General features: G+C 44.9%; 1 long non-coding RNA gene and 1 other non-coding gene across 4 annotated transcripts in view; one reads left to right on the forward strand and one right to left on the reverse strand.

Annotated features, from left to right (window-relative positions):
- Positions 1–22,670, forward strand: part of LOC121498034 — a 55,042-nt gene that overhangs the window by 13,003 nt on the left and 19,369 nt on the right. For 2 of the 3 annotated variants that reach the window (XR_005989604.1, XR_005989601.1), the window contains one exon: positions 1,586–1,740. The exons of the other annotated variant lie outside the window; for it this stretch is intronic. This is a non-coding gene — a long non-coding RNA (uncharacterized LOC121498034). The remainder of the gene's footprint in view (positions 1–1,585; positions 1,741–22,670) is intronic. 3 annotated transcript variants of the gene reach the window in all.
- LOC121475030 lies at positions 11,075–11,177 on the reverse strand. Its single transcript, XR_005983601.1, has one exon. It is a non-coding gene; the product is annotated as a U6 spliceosomal RNA (small nuclear RNA).

Consider the following 22,670-nt stretch of genomic DNA (forward strand, 5'->3'; position numbering starts at 1 on the left):
GCAATTCTCCGGGCCTCATTCCTCATCTGGAAAGAGGATCAGACCCAATTAGAACTCCTCTGAGAGTCTCCTAGTATATTCTTGGGAGTTCTCTGTGGGAACTTAAAATTTTTTTATAAGAAATTCTTTTCATTTTGAGGAGCATCTGAAAAATGTGAGCATCATCTAGGTCCTCCGTAGGTCCAACTTAGAGCTTACAGTGTCCACATCACTCTGGGCTTCTGACCGTGTGGGAGCCAGATGTGCTATTTTGTCTTGACTGCTAAGAAGAAAACACAGGTGACCTTCATGAGTCAAGTTTTCCTTCACCAAGTGACCTCATGAAAGGCTCACAACCCAAGTTTTCACAGTTGGAAGGGACCATGTTGTGTGAGATTTGAGTCATGGGACAATGCCTGACCCAAAGAAAGGCCTAGGCCCCTGAGTAACCAAGCAGGGGGCAGTTTTCCCCACAAAATCATGCCATCTGTCTCATTAAATTAATGGGTTAAATTTGCTGGTCTCATATTTGGTCTGTCAAAATCATGAATTTGTCTTGATATAGCAATTGTAGAAGTTACAAGCCTATATATGGGATGTATGCCCAGTTTCATGTTTATACACATTCAACTAACAATTTTATAAAAGCAATTTACATCAACACTGGAAATCCTCCGAAAGTTTTTTCTTGAGAAGGCACCACACGTCATTCGGATTTAAGCCTCCCCAAACCCCATGTCTGCCGCTGACCCTCCCATGATTCTGTTTCCATTTTGGAAAAACAGCCCTTTCCTGAGCAAGTGTCAGGCTGCCTGGGATCCAACTCCTTTCATAAGTAGCAGTGACTCTCAAATGCAGGTGATTTTTGCCTCCAGGGGACATTTGAAAGCATCTGGAGACAGTTTAGATGGTCACAGCTGGAGGTGGGGGCTGGTCAGTAGAGGCCAGGGATGCTGCTAAACATCCTACAAGGCACAGGTCAGCCCCTCATAAGAAAGAATTATTCAGGCCATGACCAATAGCGCCCAGGTTGAGAAACTCTGAACCTGCTCTCTACAGCTTTAACTTCTAGAAGAAGCAAATCTTCTGTGTCTTTTCCCAGTTAATCAGAGTAAGGCAGTAGTGTTCTATAACTTATCTTTCACAGCACCTGTTTCCTTCCACAGCAGAAACAGGCAAGCAAGCGAAAACAAGCCCTCAGGCGTGAGGTCAGTTGCATGAGTGGCTTGATTTAAGAATGGAAGTTTAGAGGCGTCAGGCATTTTGCTCCCTCTTGAGTCAGCCTTATCCCAGGTCCCCTGCTACTGGGTCCTGGTCTGCCATCTACCTATAGAGTGACTTTCCGTGATGTCTCTAGCTAGTCTCTAGAGGGAATGTGCTCTCAAGTGATTCCCAGAGGAAGCCACTGGAAGCAATATTTGAACAGAAATGGTAATGAGAGCTTCAAACAGAGCAGAGTGGTTTCAGACTCCTGCGAAATCTGGGTCAATCTCCAAAGTTGATCTAAGGGCCTGCATCATTGTGAGACAATGTGCCTATAATGGCTGCTGAGGAATGTCTAATCCCTTTCTATCTGTCTCCATGTAATCATTATATTTGTTCCTAGGTCCTATCTCCTCTCCCCCATCAGATGTTTAAGTCCTTGTGAATAGAGCCTTCCATGTCTTTTGTTGTCACTGGAATACCACCCAGCACGCTCAGCACTGTGCCCTGCTCTGTGAGTGGTCAACACTGTCAATGAGCTATGAGGAAACAGGCCAGGTAGGATTACAGATAATGGATTCCCAAACATTGCCTGCCATCCTCTTCAGCCCCTCGTCCTATTCACCTGTTATCCAACGACCAGACTCCAATCATACCCAGCCTCTTGGCTTTGGAAGCATTAACATCTATAGCTTTCTCCTGATAGGAAAACAGCCCTTAATCTCCAGGACCAAAAAAGGGAATGTGCTCTTCCTCACCAGGTCTGGGCAGACTGCCTAAGGTACAGTTGGGGCAGGGGTTCTGAGCAACAACTCAATCTCTACCCCATCTAGCCTCCTCTCCACCACACTGACTCCAGGGGGGTCACTGAGACCTCTGTGAGCAAGTCTATCCATCCTTAACAACCAGTGATACAAGATAGCCGACTGACTACCTCACATCCTGCCTGAAACCTCCCCCCTTCCCCTCCCTCACCCCTTTTGAAAAAGAAAAAAAAATATCCTCTGTCTAATGTGTAGTCTTTCAAAGACACTGTGGGGCACCATGTCTTTAGCACAACACATGTGCCTCTAGGATATGGCAAATACAGCCCCTATTTCCTGGCCTGGTCTTTAGGTCAGCTCAGATCCCACAGCTGAGGGGAGGCTGGAGCTGCTGGGGGGGGCACTGAAATGCTGAGGGTGCAGGCATCTCTGTTCAGCATACAACAGCCTGCCAAGCTCCTGGCCCTGCAGGCTCTTTGGTCGATGCTCTTTCAGGTACCTGGGGCCTGCACACCTGGGGAACCACGTGGCTCAGGGTGGCTCACTGGAATAGGCACACACACCATAGCTAAAGAAGAAAGCAAACTGGGGTGACTGGGTGGCTTAGTCTGTGAAATGTCTGCCTTCAGCTGAGGTCATGATCTCAGGGTCCAGGGATTGAGTCTCATGTCAGGCTCCCTGCTCAGTGGGGGTCTGCTTATCCCTCTACCCCTCCCCCCACCTGTGATCTCCGCCCCCTGCACCTCTCTATCTCCCTCCATCTCAAAAAAATAAATAAATAAAACCTTTAAAGAAAAGAAAAAGAAAGCAAACCGACAGCAAGAGAAGCTGGGCATTAGCTGTAAGGGGGTGAGGCTGGACTACAGAAAGGAAGACCCATTGTGGGGTCAGAGGTCAGAAGGGTACTGAACATGGCAAGTACTATTGTAGGAGACAGGTTAGTGGAGATGGGTCCCTAAGCAGGAGTGGGGGTGGGGGAGATGGGCGGGGAGCTCTCTCATGGGATCTGGTGATGTTTTAGGTCTGGGAGAGGGGGAGGGCAACAAAGAGGGAGACAGACTTGGTAGCATCAAGAGGATTAGATAGGACTTGACTGGTCCATTTTCACTGATTTTACATCTATGATGTTCAGACTTGCTTGTGGGGAAGGAAAGGGGCAGTTCTGAGTTTTCCCTTCCTCTACCGCAGCACAGTAGTGACCTGGAGCCCAGCCTGTGACTCTGAAAGGGCCAGCCAGACTGTGCCCTTGACCAGAGCAGGGATGGGTCCCCAGCTCAGCAGCGAGACTAGCTAAATGTGGCCCTTCCCCTGAGCCAGAACCTAACTTTAGCCTGCTAGGGGCATATGCAAAGCACATAGCCTGTGGCCTCATCAGCCTTACCCGGCCACTTCTGGTTTACATCCTGCACCTGTGGCGGTTTGCATGTCTCAGAGCTGGCTGGCCTGTTCTGAGGCTGAGAACACCCTAGATTCTCACTTGGGACTCCATGTTTGCTTGGCAGCAGTCAGCTCCCACCTCTCTTCCAACCCCAGGAGTGTCTCTGGCCTTTGAGTGGGCCCAGGGAGGGACACAGCCTCACGGAGGACTGAGTTTTGGGGTGTCATGGGGGTGGGATGGTGAGAACCGACTGGCCCTATGAGATGGGGTCTGACCGCTGCAGCAGCCCACAGCCTAGTCTGCAGATGACTGAGCTCCCTGTTTCTCCTTCCCCTGACTGCCAGGCTTTTTTGTTCTTGTCATGGTGGATTAGCTCCCTAAAAAGAGGTTGGACAGAGAAAATGAAAGGAGAAAAATGAGGAAATTAATAGCTCTGGTAAAAGGTCTGGTAGGGAAGGAAGTTAAAACCAATTAACCAAATGAGATTTCAATTATCCCTTATACTCTCTGGTTCTTTTCTGATATGAAGCCAGGGATCAGAGTTAAATGTTGGGTGTAGGCACGAAACACATTGCACACCCATTCACCTATGAATTCTCTAGTCTTCAGCTTGAAAGCTGGCGAGCCCAGGGCTCAGGGTAACCCTCTCACCCCCACCCCACCTGGGACTGACGCACCAGGTGGTGTCATGCATATGACCAGGCTGAAAGACAGGAAGCTCTGCCTTGAAGACAACTGACTAGGGTCATAGCCACAAGGAGCGTGTGTGGTGTCCCGCTGGTTTTGAGGAAAGATGCAGGGATGCGTTGCAGGAGGGGAGTGAGTGGAGGAGGCAGAGAAATATCTCTCCTATGTCATGCTCTGGCCAAAGTCCTGAAGTCTGGCCTCAAGGGATTACCACATTTTAGAGGAGCATCAAGGAACAGATCTGACTGGTGGTAAGAGGCCAAATCCTGAAAGCCCCAAGTACCCCGCTGGCAAGAAGAGTAGATCTTGCTGCCAGGAATCTCAGGGCTAGAATTCTCTGCCAGTGACTTATCCCCTTCCACCTTATTTATTCTTCCTCTGGACTAAGTCATTCAAAGAAAATGTAAAGACAGGCTGTGAAGTTCCAGAAAGAATCTCTGTGGCTCCACTTAAAGTCAAGTGAGCTACACACAGGTAGAATGTCAAAACAGGTACACAAGGAAGAGAGAAATCTCTTCTGCATAAGCAATAGTTCTATTAAGCTCTATTAGTCTATGGGATGTGGGGCAGAATTATTGCTCCCACTTGAAATCCAATTTCTACCCTGCCTGTAATGGGTCATCCAAACCTCTGGCCCATCAGGAGAGTCAACTCACTCTAAAGAGGTGACCATTGCTGCCATGGTCCTGAAACCATTCGACGAGTATAAGCCACAGCAACACTGGCTGACTTCCTACCCAGAAAACAAAGTTGATCCAATTTAGTATAACACCCACAGCATATACCTTTGGTATACATCTGGAGACTATCAGGGAACATGGAACTATAACTCACCTTAGTCCATTTCAAAACCCACCCTGTGTGTCAGGCAGTAGAGGGAAAGCCCTAACTGTATAGGCAGCTGGGGAGCTGCTGAGAACATAATTCTTTGTTCCATGCCCCAAATCAAGCCCAATATTTAAGCCAACCATGACTTTGAGAAATTGACATGGTCCTCTCTGGTGAACCCCATTGATAAACTGCTGTTCCCCTACGATCTTCTGGCTTTGTGGGTAGGAGGGCCCGGGGTGGATGTGTTATCACTACTGCATATAGTGCTGTGACGTAACATCCCCAGCAACAGGAGAACCACCAGAAATCATGGTTTCTCTGATAGAACTCTGAGAAGACATTTGGTATCTTTATTTTGTATGAAGCTGGGGTGTACTTAGAGAAATAGAGGAAATGACCTTGGTGTTCCCTGCTAAAATGGATTTCCTAGAGTGTCATAAATCTAAGTGACAAAATGAGCTGGCATGCATAGAGGACCTGTTACAGAAGATACTGTGTGCCTGAGGGCAACAGTTTTGGGTCTCTGGGGAAGGGGGGGTGTGGGGCTGAGACACAGAAGTGGGTGGGTTTATCAGAGAAAAGGAGAGGGGGTATCCAGGAATAAAACATGGAGGGGAGAAAAACCCAAAGAAATGTACCTTCAAAATGATCATTTCTCTTTAGAAACCATAAAAGTAAGTAAATCACACTGTTTGGTTTCCAAGTGGTGAGCTTTGTCCCCTAGCCCAAAGACATGGAAACATCCTGGGGCTGTGCAAATGTGGAAAAGCTAAGGAAAGGAACATTTTGCATTTTTATGGCTTTTCACAGCTGCTTTTACCCACCTGGTTGCACCTATTGCTCACATCAACCTCTGAAGGAAACAAGAACGAGTTTCTCCATTTCACAAGTAAAAACCATGGAATCTAAAAGATTGTGTGACTTCTCAAAAGCCACACTCCTTCTAAGTGGCAGAGCCTAGATTAGAACCTGGGTGCTCTAACTTCAAATCTGGAACTCTTCCAGCAAGGCCAGTGGCTTCTAAACTGCAACAGAACATCCCGGGAGAGGAAGGGGACCCTGGCACCCCTGACTCCTACTCAGATGGGAGCAGCTCCAATTTCATTTGCTTTATCTATTGGTGTTCCATTCAAGATTTTAAAGAGGTTGAAGAGGCACCTGGGTGACTCGGTCATTTAAGTGCTAGACTCTTGATTAGGCTCAGGTTGTGATCTCAGGGTCCTGAGATCAAGCCACACATTGGGCTCCATGCTCAGTAAGGAGTCTGCTTGAGATTCTCCCCTCTGCTCTCTCTTAAAATAAATACATTTTTGTAAAAAATAAATAAAATGGGTTGAAAAGTCATGCGCTCTGCCGTGATGCCTCCAGGGGGGGGGTTCAGCCACAGGACAAGGAGGCCCCTTGGAACGTGTACAAGGAAAGGAAGTGTGGAAGATACTAGATTCCCCGAATGCACGTGCTTTGCACTTTGGGTCTTCCCCTAGGGAAAGAAAGAGCTGAGGCTTGTCAAGTATTTCCTGGCTGGACATCATAGCACCAGCTTTGTGGATCTCATCCGAACAAATCTAAAGCCTTCAGCAGCCATGAAGTCACAAACTGCACAAGTTTAATCAGCTGTTACAGCCCTGTGCCTGGCAAGCAATACTTCCAGGCTCCTCCATGCCCAGGCTCCAGTGACATGCATGCTTATCCCAAGGGTTGGCTTATGCTGGGGCATCACCTACACCAAGTGTGAGGCCACTCAGGGTGTCGCCTCCACCAGCCTGAGTCCTGAGGCCTCCCAACATTTTGTCCCTTTCTTCTGAGCTCTTCTTTCAAATGGCTCTGCCTCCTCTCTGACTGCTGTTCTGATCTTCCCAGGAGCCCTGGCATTACACCTGCTAGGTTTAGCCTGTCCCAACGGAGCTGCTTAGAAACAGCCTCTTTCTCTCCCCCAACTTCCCAGCTGGCAAATATTCTGGCTCACCAAGGGCCCCCTAGAGCTGTGTGGAGTCAGGCAAGTGATTTAACCTGGACTATTACAAAGCAGCTTGCTACAGATAAAAGATTTGTCTAAGGTCAACCTCTGCTGATTATTGTGGTTGATGGACCTAAATGCATTCTTTTGCTCAGATTTTGTCATTTGCTGTCACACCTCTTTCTTTAAACTACATGTGATAGAAGTCAGACCTTGATATAGGTCTGCACTTAAGTGCTGTGTGATCTCAGATAAGCTACTCAACCTCTCTGATCTTCCTTTCTTCACTTATATAAAAAGATAATAACCCTGCACAGGGCTGGTGGGTTTTTTTAAAAGATTTTATTTATTTATTCATGAGACACAGAGACAGAGGCAGAGACACAGGCAGAGGGAGAAGCAGGCTCCTCGCAGGGAGCCCGATTCGGGACTGGATCCTGGGACCAGGATCACACCCTGAGCCAGAGGCAGACACCCAACTGTTGAGCCACCCAGGGACACCTGGTGTTTCTTTTTTATTTATTTTTTATTTAAAAAAAATTTTTTTTAAGATTTTATTTATTTATTCATGAGAGACATAGACAGGGAGAGAGGCAGAGACACAGGCAGAGGGAGAATCAGGCTCCATGCAGGGAGCCCGACGCGGTTACTCGATCCCAGGTCTCCAGGATCACGCCCTGGGCTGAAGGCGGTGCCAAACCACTGAGCCACCCAGACTGCCCTCTTTTTTAAATAAAAACTAAGTCAAATAAACCTGTACAGTGCTTAGCAGAGTCAGCTTTCAATAGAAAGTTTCTAGTTTCCCCTTCCTCCTTAAAGATGAAACCAAAATTTACCCTTGTTTGTTTTCCCCAAATCTAGTACAGCAGCATACATAACGTACTCTCAGTATGTTTGTTGAGAGAATGAATGAATAAATAAGGAGTGAACCAAAAGGGCATACATGACATTGGTAGGCTACAGGAAAAGTTGCCAAAACAAATAAGAATATTAGAATTTAAGAAGTGAGAACTATAGCAAGTGCTCCAAAATGTACATACAAGTACGTTCATTGTTGTGTTCTTTAGGACACAAATGAATAGCCTAAATGTTCAACAAAGGGGACTGGGTACATTAAAGTAGTTCAATATAAAATTCTAGGCAGTTATTTTCAAAATGTAGATTTTAGAAGTATTGTTCCATAAAAATATCCAAAACATTTTTTTAGGTAAAATGGTATGTTATAAAATTGTACTCCTATAAAACTATCTATTTATCTGTACTTCAAAAGAAAGAAATGCCCAGAAGAATATTAAAAGACAATGATTATGTCTGGATGGTGGAATTACAGTAGTTTCTTATTTTACATATAATATTTTCCAATATTTGAATTTTTATGAGTATCACTCTTATAATCGGGAAAAAAATTCTTTTGGAAAAACCAAAACACACAGCGTTAGGGTTTGTTTTGTTTTGTTTTGTTTTTGGTTATAAATGCCAAACCCACGTTAAACTCAGTCAAGGGAAAATGTGTTTGGAAGGCTAATATGGCTGTAGGATGGTCAAGATGTGAGTGTAGCTCAGGAACAGCTAGAAACGGATCTGTCATACTGTACCTCTGTGAGCGGTATCATTCCTCCTACTGCAAGCCAGCTCCCTCCACATGGCAGGAAATGCCGTCTTGATGAGTTCAGAGCTGCTAGTCTCCACCACAGAGAGAAAATGAGCACTGTGCTCTGTGGTCCCTAGATCATGAATTCCAAAAATATGCTACAATGGGTCCCAGTGGATCACATGCCCTTCCCTTCCCAGTTGCTGTGCCCAGGGCATGGTGCTGCTCTATCATTGTCCCAGCTTGTGGCCCATTTCCATCCTTTGGCCCATCAGTGTGCCCAGGGGCAAGATTCTACCAGAAGAGCTTAAATAATAGGTTGAGAAATGATTGTCCCCTTCCCCCTACACCCTTCTGCTATGAACTGATATTTCCTTGGAGGTCAGGGGGACAGGATAGGACATTCTGAGTGTGTGGCTTAATTTCTGTCCTCAGAGAAGGGCAGGGGAAGGCTGGAAGTAGAGAAGTGGCCAGGATTGGACTGAGCATTATCAGTCTCAGAAACAATGAGTGAACTTGCCCGACATGTCCCTGTGCTGGTGGGAAGATTCCTCAGAGTCTTCAAAGAGCTTATGGCTCAACCCAGGGGCTTCATGCTGGCTGCACAGAAGAAGTAGCTTGTGTTGCTGTCACTACCTCTCTTCCGGAGGACCTTCCATCACTTCCACATAAGCAAGGAGAACTAGATCGTCTAAAGAATGATGCATTTTCTTAGAGCGTCTTGCATAAAACAACCAGAGCTCAATGAAACATTCAGTGGTTCCCAGTCCTCTGCGCATTCCCTGCTTCATTTACTTACTTAGGAGATGGCAATTTAATCTTTCCAAAATAGAGTGTGTCTAGAAAATAAATGCTTTAATACACTGTAGGACTTCATGGTATCATAGCTTATTATTACAATTCAATTCGGAATAAGTTACTGTGATGGAATGGGATCATGGCACCACGAGCACCTGGTGGTTAAGGGCTATACTTTAGCCATCACTGAGCCCCTGAGTGCTGGTCCACAGTAGGAACTCAGAAGTTAAGGGTGCTCAAAAATCTCATGGTTCATTCTTATCATATTCGTTTCTTTGGGTTTCTATTGTGTTGTTTTTGCTTCCTTTCTGCCTTTTCTCTGTATAATCAGGATACCATACATTGCCCCAAATCTTCTGGGTCTTGCAGTAAATCATTTTCAGACGCATGTCCTTTCTCTAAGCTTTTGGGATGATGTTCCCTTTACCTTGTTCTATAGCATTTCCCCACAGAAGTCCTTCTTTACCCTTTTACCTATCCTTGATCAAGGTAGGATCTATCCTCCTGCCAACAGAGAAGCTATTTGGAAGCCTTGGATTGGGCTCATTGTCCACTTGAGCACTGGCTGACTCTTAGTTCTGTAGATGGCAGTGGTTTTGTGAGTCCACCTCCCAGCCCACTATAAGCAGTTGTCTTATTCTTGTGGTGGATTTAATCCAATCCCCCAGCAAAATATTGCCCTGGAAGTTCTGGTGGTTCCCAGTCTATATCCTTTTGCCCTAAGACAATATAGCACAGATGATGTTCTATTTCTAAGATGCACAAAAGGATTTTAGTATGGCATCATATAGAATTATGTCTCATCCCCAAATAGGCACTGCAGAGAGAGCACATTATAGAACATTTTGTTTATACTGAAACTGAATAATCATTGAGCACCGAGGGGTAACAAAAAGTGTGTTTCTCCTTTCCTATTTAGAATAAAGAGCTTTGGAATGTCAAAACCCACAAGGGGCACCTATGTGGCTCAATGGTTGAGCATCTGCCTTTGGCTCAGGTCATAATCCTGGGGTCCTGGGATCAAGTCCTACATCAGGCTTCTCACAGGTAGCCTACTTTTCCCTCTGCCTATGTCTCTGCCTCTCTCTGTGTGTCTCTCATGAATAAATAAATAAAATCTTTTAAAAAAAAAACACCACCAAAAACCATGACAGGTCTGCTAACATAGATTCCCATTTCCGTGTATCATCATTATGGATTATTTACCTTGTTCTTCAGCATGAAATTGATTTTTAGTTGCAAGTAAAGGGCCACGCACCAACAGGTGCCTAAATGGTAAGGACTTGTTTTTATTAAACAAGAACTCCAGAGGTACAGTCTTGGGGAAGGTCTGACCAGGTCATCAAGGCTTCAAGCTCTTGCTCTCCTTCAAATATGACTTAATAGGCATATTGCTTTTCATCATCATGTGTATTGCTTCATGGACTTGATGTGGCTGCCTTAGTTCCAGGCATCACATCCACATTCCAGATGCGAAGGAGGAGAAGGGGATGACAGCATGCTTTTCTTCAAGTCTGTCCCTTTTATTAGAAAAGCAAACATTTCCTGGAAAACTCCCAGCTGACTTTCATTTTATATCTCATTGGTCCCAGCTGGTAACATTTTACTCCTAGTTGTAAAGGTGGAGGAACGATGAGCAGTTTACAAAGAAAAGTCATATAGCCATGACTAGATGGAATTTATCAATCCTAACTCATTCCCTGAGTCAAGGTATATTGCTGCTACACACCACTAACCTCCATCACCATCCAAATAAAATTAGTGTTCTGTTAGCAGTGACTGCTGATAGCTAAGGACAACCTTGGCAGCATTATTTTTAGTTGTAGTGATGGTGGTTGTAGAACTGACCAGTACTTTTCTAAGATAAAAGTACTTTGAAAATGGTGAAATGACATACGGTTTTCACAAATTTGCATGTCATCCTTGTGCAGCAACCAGGCTAATCATCTCTGGATCATTCTAACTTTTGTAGATGTGCTGCAGAAGCAAGCATGAAATGATGTATGGTTTTGATCACTGAGAAAAAAAAATATGGAATCAGTGGAACTGATACTATCTAGTTCAACATACTTAAAAAATGATAGCATTATCATTTTTAATGCTATCATTGATAGCTTATTGAACTCACAAAGACCAGAGAGAAATCAAATCAAATAATGTATATACAACCTTCCTTTCCAAAAGCAAGTAATTTCTGAACCCAATATATAAGGAATTATAAATACCATTTATATTGATGGTCCAACTTTCTCCAAGCAAGTAAATTCTGAGGATCGCGTCCTTCAAAGTCCCTTTTGAGTCTGTATTTCTGCTGAATTCAGAGTAAAAAGTCCTTCTTGGGTTATTGCTTCTTCTACACAGCAAAGACTACAGAGGCCCAGGGCCTCCTCCTATTTCTTCCCCTTCCCATTATTGTCTCTCAAGCTTACCCCTTAGTAATGTTAATTTTGGTATTAGGGGTCTTCTATTAGCACTCACAAGGTGAATTTAGGAAGTTAAGGTGTCCCACTATCCCAGATTCCCAGGACTGAGGCTTTCCTAGTAAACAGGACTTTCAGTGCTAAAACCAAAACCATCCTAGGCAAACTAAAATGGTTGGTCACCATAGGGATTATCACCAATGTGAGGGGGAGTGAGGGAGAGAGGGTTTAAGAAGAAGGAAGGAGAGGGAGGGAGGACCTGTGAAGTCAGGGCCATGAAGCTCAACTTGAAATTTGATGGCTTTTCTTTTCATCTTAATAACTAGGGTTCCTGCACGGTAACTTACCAGCAGTACTTGAACTCATCATTTCTTCAGGTTCTCTACTCTTCCAACCTGTACATAATTGCCCAGTTTTGACCTCCCACTTCTGTCCTACCAAACATACGTTTCCCAATTCCAGTTCCTGTTCACCAGATTCAATGGCACTGTAAATGAATGCTATAAAGCTCTCTCTGATCCAACACATAGTGATGATAGAGAACATATAAAAAAGAATTTTAAAAGTCAAAGCCACACTTGGGGTGCCTGGTTAAGTGTCCAATTTTTGGTTTTAGCTCAGGTCATGATTTCAGAGTTGTGAAATCAAGCCCCAAGTCAGATTCTGCACTCAGTGAGGAGTCTGCTTGAGACTCTCTCTCTCCCTTTCCCTTTGCCTCTCCCACTCATATGCACATGCTCTCTCTCTAAAATAAATAAATAAAAATTTTTAAAAAGTCATAGCCACACTCAAAAATTATATATATATATATAATCACCACAGTCCTAGAACAGAATCAAAATGGGTAGCAAAGAATAGGGGCTGATCTGAGGGCCTGCCAGGTTCTGGATCTGGAAATAGGTAGTAGGAGCCATGAGTTTGGCTTCTGCAGATAAAAGCACACCAGAAAGGAAAGGTGCTCTGTGGGAGGCACAGGAGCCAGAGTCGTGTTCAGAGCTCACAACCGGAAGCTGGGGCAGGGCTTCCCTGGCTTGTGAAAGGAAGCTGGAGGACGTGCTACATACCACTGCCTAAGGTGTAGCTTAGCTCAGGCTCAAACATAAACCCCACAAGAAGGAATATACAGAGAAAAACAGGCAAGGGTAAAAGATTCCTATGTATAATGATTCTGTAAACCCAACTTTAAAATCCACCAAGAGGGATCCCTGGGTGGCACAGCGGTTTGGCGCCTGCCTTTGGCCCAGGGCGATCCTGGAGACCTGGGATCAAATCCCACATTGGGCTCCCGGTGCATGGAGCCTGCTTCTCCCCCTGCCTATGTCTCTGCCTCTCTCTCTCTCTCTCTCTCTCTGTGTGTGTGTGACTATCATAAATCAATAATAAAAAAAAAATCCACCAAGAGATCAAACACCAGAAAGAGCCAATAAAGTCAATAATTGGTTTGAGTTTTTTTCCAGAAAGAAATAATTTAAAAATTGTGAAAAAGACTTAAAAATACTTTCATCTGGAATCCTTGAAGAGATCATTGAAGGCATCACATCCCGACAAAATATCTATGCCAATGATATTTGTTTATGCCATTAAGACAGACAAATGAAATAAACACAGGTGGACATAAAATTAGAAATTATGAAGTAAAGTATAACCATTGAAATGTTTTCAAAAACTCAAGAGGATAGTTTCTAAACTAAATGTAGTTGAAGAGAGAATTAATAAATTGGAATTGGGAGGAATTCACCCAGAAGGTAACAGCATCAGAGGAGCCATAGAAATGAGGCAGAGGATGGTAGGCGTTGTGGTTATGGGCTAAGGGCTCAGGAAGGAGCTTGTCAAAGGTGATGTTTGAACAGCTTACCTGGCCAACTAAGGAAGCAACTGATATGAATGTAGATAAACATAAACCAAATTTATAGACACACAGTAGTATTAATACCTATTTTCCAAGTGGCTTAATAATTAAATAGCATGCATAAAAGCACCCAGCCCAGTGCCTGGCACATAATTTATAATAAGTGTTAAGAAGCTCTGCTTCCCTTCCTAAGAACCTGACTTAAAAGAATAGCATTTTGCTTTTTGCCTCCATGTGGAGGGGGCTTTGGCCACTTCTGCTCCAGCCTCGCATCATTCCCAGGGGACTCGAATTGGCTGATGATTTTTGGCTCTAATAATGGAGATTCAGTTCTTTGTGACAAAGTGGCTGGAACATTGTCAGCTGTTCATATGCCTGTTTTCTCCGTCTGCTTCTCTCCCTTGAGAACAAACTCTATTTTGCTCTCTAGCACGAACTAAACAAGCTAGTCATGTCCAAAATGTAGAGATGACATTTTAATATATCCAGGCAGCCTGGCTAGCGGTTTCTCCGCAACTCTCAAAATTTCATCAACAGGGCTCTGAGCACTTTTCTCTGTTATGTCCTGTCTGGAGCCCCGAAAGCACTCCTGGCAGAGGTCACGAAGCTAGGGGAGACAAAGCCATCCTCATTCTGAGCACTGAGCCTTTTCAACTCACAGGCCCCTGATGGAAACATTCCCTAATGAAAAGAACAAAATAAGACTGGTTCACAGTGCACAGCAACAGAATGTTCCATCGGACAGAGAGCAGCCTCTTGGAACGTGGGAATCTGAGAGACTGGATTGCATTCAAAGAAAATGCCCCTAGAGTGATAAAGAGCAAGTCCTGGGGGCTCAGCAATATTCAAGATTGCATGCTTGGAAGAGGGGGTGGGGCTCCCCACCCAGCCTGGCGGTGGGGTGGGTATCCTGGAAACTGAACGAAGCTGAGATGTGAGGCTGATGATCAAGGACGTTGGGAACAGCAGCTTCTTCCTCTCCTGAGCGAGATCCAGAAGCACAAAGGAGAAGCTGGAAGTGTGGTGCATGTTTGTTTTTCTAACCAGAAGAGAGAAAATGTGTCCCACCCTCTCTGAGCCCGTGGTCAGGAAAAGGTTGTTTTCAGAAGGAAAGGAGGAAGAGGAGGAGGAAATATCCCTTTTTGCTGGGCATTTGCTCCCAGGGGCAAGGGGGGCTGAAGGACGCTGGATGGTGGTCCTGGGAGCCCCTCAGCTTCTCAGGACTCCCCGACCTCACCAGCTAGTGTCTCCACTAGCAAGTCTGTTTAAAAAAAAAAACAAACAACAAAAAAAACACTCTTCCCCTTGTTTACTTGGAGGGGATTTTTCTTTTCTTTTTAAAAAAACTGCACATCTCACCAAGCCTGAATTATTGAAAAGAAAACAGTAAAGAACTGAGCATTGCAACTTTGGCGCAGTTGGAGGTAAATGTTCATCCTAGGAATGAAGAAAAATAAGAGGACTTGCAGGGATGAGTGGGAGGATTCTAAGGTCTCCCACATCCCACAGCGCAGGTATCCAGTGACTCTTCTGGAGGAGAATCAAAGAAAAAAAAAATCACTTAAATATACGTCACATTAAAAAACAAAAGAAAAAAAACCCAGATGCTTGGGGTGAGATTAGAGAGGAAATTATTGCACAACCAGCGGGATGAGTTTGATGTACCGTGGCTTTGGCGGTCTTCATGTACATATATCTGCTTTGTTTTCATTGTGCTTGTCCATTACACACACACACACACACACACACACACACACACACGGTTTGGAAAGCCTCTTGACTAAGATCTTGGTCCCTGTGGTAGGCAGGCAGGAGAGCCACCAGAACAAAAAAAGAAAAAGAAAAAACAAAAAACTTCAAATTGAGAGTGAGACACTGTTCGGTAATCAGTATTTATTAGGCAGCCTGCATTGCAGTAGACTCCTTGCCTTTTGACTAAATTAACGCAGGGCATCATCCCAGCAAGTGCACATGGACTTGATGCTTTTGCTGGGGGACAGTCATTTTGCTGGCACCCATAGAACCAGCCGCAGGATATATGTTTGAGTGATGAAATAAATTGTAAGTTCAAGGTTAAATCCTTTTTAAAATTAGTTCCTCATTCTAATTAGAAACACTGCATTGATCTATTTTCTTTTCTTATGCTTCAATACATGTGGTTGTTTTTTTAAAAATTCATCTACTTTTTAAAGTTAACTACCTTTCCTCATGGGATCCTCTACAAACCACAACCCCTTGTGACATCCACAACAGATGTGAGCCTAACTGCTCAGTATTTTCAGAGACTTGCAGGCCACATACTCTCACCACCAATCTCCCTGGGCCTCAGACTTAATTTTTAAAAAGGCCTTTGTTCCAGACCTAGGGCTCAAGCACTTATGTCCATGATTCCCAGGGAGTGAAAGACTTGGGAACTGGGAGCCCAGAAAGGACATTACATGCTCCATATTAGAGAGCAAAATAGCAATGAAACCAAACTAGAAACTAGAATTCACAGGTTCCAAGTGACTTTTTCAAGAAGCACGTTTTTATTTATTTATTTATTTATTTATTTATTTATTTATTTATTTATGATAGTTACAGAGAGAGAGAGAGAGGCAGAGACACAGGCAGAGGGAGAAGCAGGCTCCATGCACCGGGAGCCTGACGGGGGATTCGATCCCGGGTCTCCAGGATCGCGCCCTGGGCCAAAGACAGGCGCTAAACCGCTGCGCCACCCAGGGATCCCAAGAAGCACGTTTTTTAAAGATTTTATTTATTTATTAGAGATAGAAAACATGCATGAGTGGGGCAGAGGGGTAGAGGGAGAGGAAGAGGCCGACTCTCTATAGAGCAAAGAGCCCTTCATGGGGCTCAGTCCTAGAACCCTGGTATCATGACCTGAGCCGAAGGCAGACGCTTAACAGACGGAGCCACCCAAGCACCCCTCAAGAAGCATGTTGTAAAACTAAATTAGTCTACATTGAACATCTGTGTGTGGGGATTTATTTATCTGTGTGTGCAATGCTCGTCAAGTGCAATCCTATAAGGTGCCCGTTAAAACACAACATGGAGCAGAAGGAAATAATCCAATTTATCTACTGAGTTTAACTAGGAATATTCATTTGAATAGCTAATAACTTGACGTTGGATGGAAAAATTACTCTGTCTCTTCTTGGATGAGACCCAAGGAGGATCATCACTTCTTTGTCTCCTGACGAAATCAATAGTGAGTTTAGCAGCTGCTCTGTTATTGTAATTCAGCTACTTTACTTCTATTTTAATCAGAGCAGATTACTTTTGACCAAACTAGCATCTCTGCATATATAATCTACACTGTATGACCTCTTTCAGTTAATGAGAACTGATTCCCTCTGTTCATGTGATGTTTGTGCAAAGCTAATTTATCTTGACCAATATTATGCTAATTATATAAGTGCAGTTGGCTCTTGCAGACAATTTCTATTATGAGAGCTCTTGAAGTGCAACACAGAAGAAAGAATACAATGGAGCAGACATGTAATTAGGGAGATTAGGAAAATCCTTTCCCAGGTATCAAAATGCATTTGAAGTGTAGGAATTTTGATCTTTTTATTATGATGTCTGTATCCTCTGGTGGGCCAACTTGATCCTTCAGTTTTGTGGAGTAAAATCTTCGATAGCCATAGGGGCTGGGAAAATAAGGTAGATGAGTAAAAGAGGCAGGGTTCAAGTGCGTGTGCTTGTGTCATGGGAGGGAGTACCTTGGAAGCCTAGACCTGGAAGGAGTGTCTGCTCCATCTGAAGGAGGCTGCCCAGGGACTCCTGGGTGCCTCAGTCAGTTGAGCATATGCCTCTGGCTCAGGTCATGATCCCAGGGTCCTAGAATGGAGTCCCATGTTGGGTTCCCTGCTCAGCAGGGAATCCACTCCCTCTCCCTCTGCCCCTCCTCCCCCACCGCTCACCCTCACTTGTGCATGCTCTCTCTCAAATAAATAAAATCTTTAGGAAAAAAAAAAAAATAAAGGAGGCTGCCTGCCTCACTGCCATAATATCATAAGGGAATGAAGTATGCCAATGGATTGGAGTGAAGAATCCTGATTTTTAAGTGGATCCAATTTTCTTTTCTTTTTAAATTTTTAAATGCTGGGTTGGATCAAATAAAGTTTATCTGAGGGCAGGATCTACTGGGCTGCCTTTTTGTGACCCCGGCTCCATTCCATACCAAGGTCATTTCAGTAACCAGAGGCTTAGAAATAGTCTACAAATTAGCTGGAGCATCCACCAGGTGGCAGGAAGAGGTAGCTGATCACTTGCTTGCCAACCTTTCCAAAGTCAAAGATTGCTGTGGATCTGTCTGGAGTCTTTAAGAACAGCTGTCCTCTTGACCCCACCAACAACTGCTCCCCAAATCCTGAAGCAGCCAAACACTTGAGGAGACCTCCCTCTCTTCCTATCATTATCAGACACAGATATGCCAGGAAACTTGGAAAACAGATAACCCACCATACCACAACCCACCACCACCCCTGCCCAACACCCATCCTCACCTCCAGGGCCACTGGGGAGCCAGTTCCTGGAGCATGAAAGGCTAACAGCCTTGACTCTGCTTCCTCCTTCCACTGGTGTGAGGGCACTTGATATGAGGTGGAAAGGCGCTGAAAATGAAAAACATCCATGCCCCAGGGTTGCTTCCAGGTGTAACTAGAAGCAAACAGACTGCCTGGGCACATAGCTGTTTTAGAAGCAAGGCCTAGTATCAGGTGCCATTAAGGTCTACTTGATGCTGCTACCTGTGTCTGAGGCCTGCGTTCCTGATCCACTGCTTGGCTTTGTCTATTTTGTGCCAGGATCTGACCTGCCCCTCAGTCTGGTTTTGACCCTGACACCAGGGCTCCTATCTGCAGTGCACCACCCAGCACACGACACCAGCCTGCCTCCTACCCAACAAAGACTCCCTGTTGGTCTCCTCCTCTGCTTGGCCCAGACTCGCCCAGCCCAGCCCAGCCTCAGCCTCTGCCCCTGGCTTCACCCAGCCTCACCCCAGCCCATCCTCTCTGTGCTCTGTCCAGGCACTGAAGGCCACTCTGCTGGGACTGTCCTGCCCTGCCCCACCCCCCAGAGCTGCCTCATTTCCTCTTCTCAGAAGGCCTAGGGTGAAAGGCAGCACAGAACATGAATCTGTGACTTGAGGAGAATGCCATGGAGAGAGACTGGTGCTTATTTCCACCGAGAATTAGCAGGACAAGACAGCTCTGAATTGTGGCAGGAGAGAGAAAGGCTATAAAATACTAGAATTTATTATCTGGGGAGATTTGGCATTTTCAAGTTTTCTGGGTAGACAAGAAAGCCCAGTGTCTGAAATGGGGATTGGCTGCAAGTGGGGAGCCCTGCTGGGGGCCATGGAAGAAACAGATTGGCTTTAAGACCAGCTCTCCAGACTGCTCTGTCCTCTTCCTGGCCAGCTGGACATGGAGATATCCTTTTAGGGAAAAGTCTGGGCTCATTTAAAGGGGGTTTAAACAAGGCCATGTCAGGCAAGTTTCCAGAATGCCAAATTGCAGAAGGGCATCGTGAATGGGGGAGAGCTCAGTCTGGAAATTCCGGGGCCTGACTTGCAGTCTGGTCCAAGGCTATGGGAGCTGAGGCAAAGTACTAGATCTCTCTAGGTCTCCAACAACTCACTAAGAATTCAGAGGTTGGACTGGAGGGACTGTTCGTTACCTAAGTTGACGTAACAACCCTTCGAAGCTTAAAACGACAAATGTCTATTATCTCACAGATTCTGTGAGTCAGTGATCCAGTCTCTCTGAGGCTTCAGTCCTCTCAGGATTTGACATGGAGAGATCTGCTTTCTAGCTCGCTCAAGTAGTTGTCAGCAGGATCCAGCCCTCTGAATCCTAGAATTAGAGTCTTGGTTGGAGTAAGAGCCCCAGTTCCTCAATAGATGTTGGCTAGAGGCCTCCCTCAGTTTCTTGCTACATGATTCTCTCCACAGGGCAGCTCACAACATGGTGGCTGGCTTTCTTCAGCATAACTGTGAGAGAGGGAGCTAGCAAGATGGGAGTCAGAGTCTTCGTGACATCCCGTCACTCTGCTGTATTCTGTTCCTTAGAACTGACTCACTGAATTCAGCCCACACCCAAGGGAAGGGAGTACATGGGCGAGAATACCAGAAGGCAGGGATCACTGGGAGGTCTTCTAGAGGCTGCCTACCACAGATTCTCTTCCAGGCCTCTCAGATTCCGTGACTCCTCCTTTCTCTCTCCCAGAAGGAAGCTATGTACACATTCTGTTTACAACCCCAAACTCCAAGCCTCTAAGCCAAGTGTTTGAATGGCTCTGATTTATTCTTTACCCTGAGTTAAACAACATGAAAAATGTAGTCAAATGGGAAAATCATCTTATCCCAAAGAGTTAGACTGTGAAAAGAAGACATTGCATTCTCTATTTCTGTGCCATCGACCATCAGAGTCTGCTGGGTGACCAAGTATCTTTTTAGAGTAGACAGGGAAAAGACATCCTTGTTTAGATCCCTTCAGATCAAAGGCACTGATGTTTACCTATCCAAATGTAGGTTGATTGGAGGTAAATTCCTGCACTGTGAGAGGAGTGTTACAATTCAAAGGTCAATCACCAGTCACACTTTCTTTACAAAACAAAGTCATGGATTATCCCCAGTGCCTCTGGGAGGTACTAGTATTTCCTATGGAAGGATGTGACTTTCTAAAGCCATGTCAGACCATGGCTGAGGCTCAAATGTGGAGAAGGACAGAGGCTTCCAAATCCTGAGACTGTTGGGTTGATTTGAATTGAAGGAGATAAAGCTCCCTCTGCAGAAAATAGACACTAATGTTTCTGGTTTTGCCCATCACACAAGACACTTGTAGAGCAGTCATGGGTTCTTTTTTGAACTCTGTTTTAATCAATCAGAAATCCATATTTCCTTTACTAATAGCCCTCTTTGAAATTGTGGTCATCATAACCCTTTATTTTTTAATGACTCCAAGGGCTCTTCTCTTTGGAAAGCCACTCAATCAATGTGCATATACATATTAACCAATTTGCTGCCTGCAGCAAAACAGCCTCCATAGTCTCATACTTCTCTAACAGGCTGAGATCCATGTTCCTACTTATAATTTCCAATTCTGAGGATTCCTGAGCAATACATTCGGAATTTGCCAGATTTTCTTAGCCGATCGCCTTCTGTTTTCTTTTCATCATATTTAAGAATCTAAGACTTCCAAAGACACAAAGTTGTGTACTTTGATACACTACTCTCAAAGCTTCTTATGTGTAGCTCCTCATGTGTTCTCTCAAACTTTATAAAAATAGAGATTTAGCTGGGAGGTAGCACAACACAAAAGCACAACACAAAGGAAAATACAGTTGACCCTTGAACAACTCAGAGGTTAGGAGAGCCAACCCCTACCCCTGCCACAGTCAAAATGCCATGAATAAGTGTGACTTTCCTAAAACTTCACTAATAGCCAACCATTGACCAAAAGCCTTATCAATAGCATAGACGGTCAATTAATACATATATTTTTTATGTATTATATACTATATTCTTACAATTAAGTAAGCCAGAGACAAGAAAATGTTAAGAAAACTATAAGAGAAAACACACCTATAGTACAATATTGTAAGAAATCTTCATAGAAGCAGACCTGCACAGTTCAAACCCTTGTAGTTCAAGGGTCAACCACGCATGGACCTTGACATCAGACAAGCTGAGTTAGAACCCCAGGTCCACCACTCCCTAGCACTCGAACTTCTGGCAGGGTTATTTCACCTTACAGTGACTCTCGGAGCTCTCATCAGTAAAATGAGATCACAGACACCTATCTCACAGAACTGTTTCAAGGATTAAACTACCTAGATATATTTGTGAAATGTGTTTAGCACATCGCATGGAACCAGTTACTCAAAAAATGCTGGCTTCCTTTTCCACTATGGGAGAAATAAAGAGAGGTCTGAGCGTGCCTCCCAATGTTTAACCAAATAGGAACAAGAAGGGGTGGATTTCCTTGCATTGCAGTCACTTCAGACCCTCCTTTTAGGGAGTTATCTCCAAAATATCCCCAACCACCACTTTAAGAGGCTTTGTGAACTGAGCCTGAAATGCCACAGAAGAGACATACAACCTGTGCCATTCCTGTGCCCTCACATGAGGGCAAAATTGCTCTCAGTTTGTCAAGGTATGAAGAGCATTATGGGTGATATATGCAGAGACACTGATACATCCCCTTTCTGAACTTACATTGGTTTTGTGTTTTAGCCTCTGCATCGAAGGGGATGAAAAGCAGGCACCTATAAAAGTGCTCAGTGGGTGCTCTGTAGGGATCCCCAGTAAAGAACTCCTGTAGGTGATTCACAGAGTCAGCTGCATTATTTGAACATTTCTCTCCTTTACCTAGCCAGGAGCCTGAGATTTGCTCCAGCTATCCAGAAGCAGCTTTGAACTATGCATAGCCACTGGGCATGCCCTATACCCTGAAGTCAGCTGTGAGGGAAGAGGACTGAACCAAGTCACAGGGAAGCAGCCAAGAATCCAAGGCAGGAGCTAGAGGAGGAGAAGCTCAGAAGAAAAGGGAGAGACCTGGCTCCAGGGCCTGGGGCTTGTGTTTGGGGATGCCCTGGCCATTTCAATAGATGTGAGGGAGACACCAGAGTGGACTGGCCCAGTGGTTTCTCTTGGCCATGAGAGGAAGCTTATAAAAGCTTTTCCCAGCTATAAAAAATGAAAGTAAGTGAACGGTCCGAATCTTGGCTATTGAACAAAATTAGGAAAAGCCAAGATCAAAGGTATAAAGGAAAAGGAAGGATTGGGTGGTCTCATCGATCCCAGCTGCCTCCAACATTCTTTTTTTTCTTTTTTAAATTTATTTATTTCATGAGAGACACCTAGAGAGAGGCAGAGACATAGGTAGAGGGAGAAGCAGGCTCCCTGCAGGGAGCCTGATGCAGGACTCAATCCCAGGACCCCGGGATCACAACCTGAGCTGCAGGCAGATGCTCAGCCACTGAGCCTCCCAGGTGTCCCTGCCTCCAACATTCTTGCTCCCAGAAGTCACCTCCTCCTGCAGTTCTCATCCTGGCCAGGACTGTCAGCAACTCTCTCGTGGGGGAACCTGCTGCTCCCTTGCTCTCCTAGCTACGGAAGCACACCTTACTTTAGCCAGGGACTCACTAGGAAGCACAACTGGGATTACAAAAGAGAATATCCTAAGCAAGGGAAGTGTTTCAGAGCAC

The sequence above is a fragment of the Vulpes lagopus genome, chromosome 1, assembly GCF_018345385.1.
Source record: "Vulpes lagopus strain Blue_001 chromosome 1, ASM1834538v1, whole genome shotgun sequence".
In the NCBI taxonomy this organism is placed as follows: domain Eukaryota; kingdom Metazoa; phylum Chordata; class Mammalia; order Carnivora; family Canidae; genus Vulpes; species Vulpes lagopus.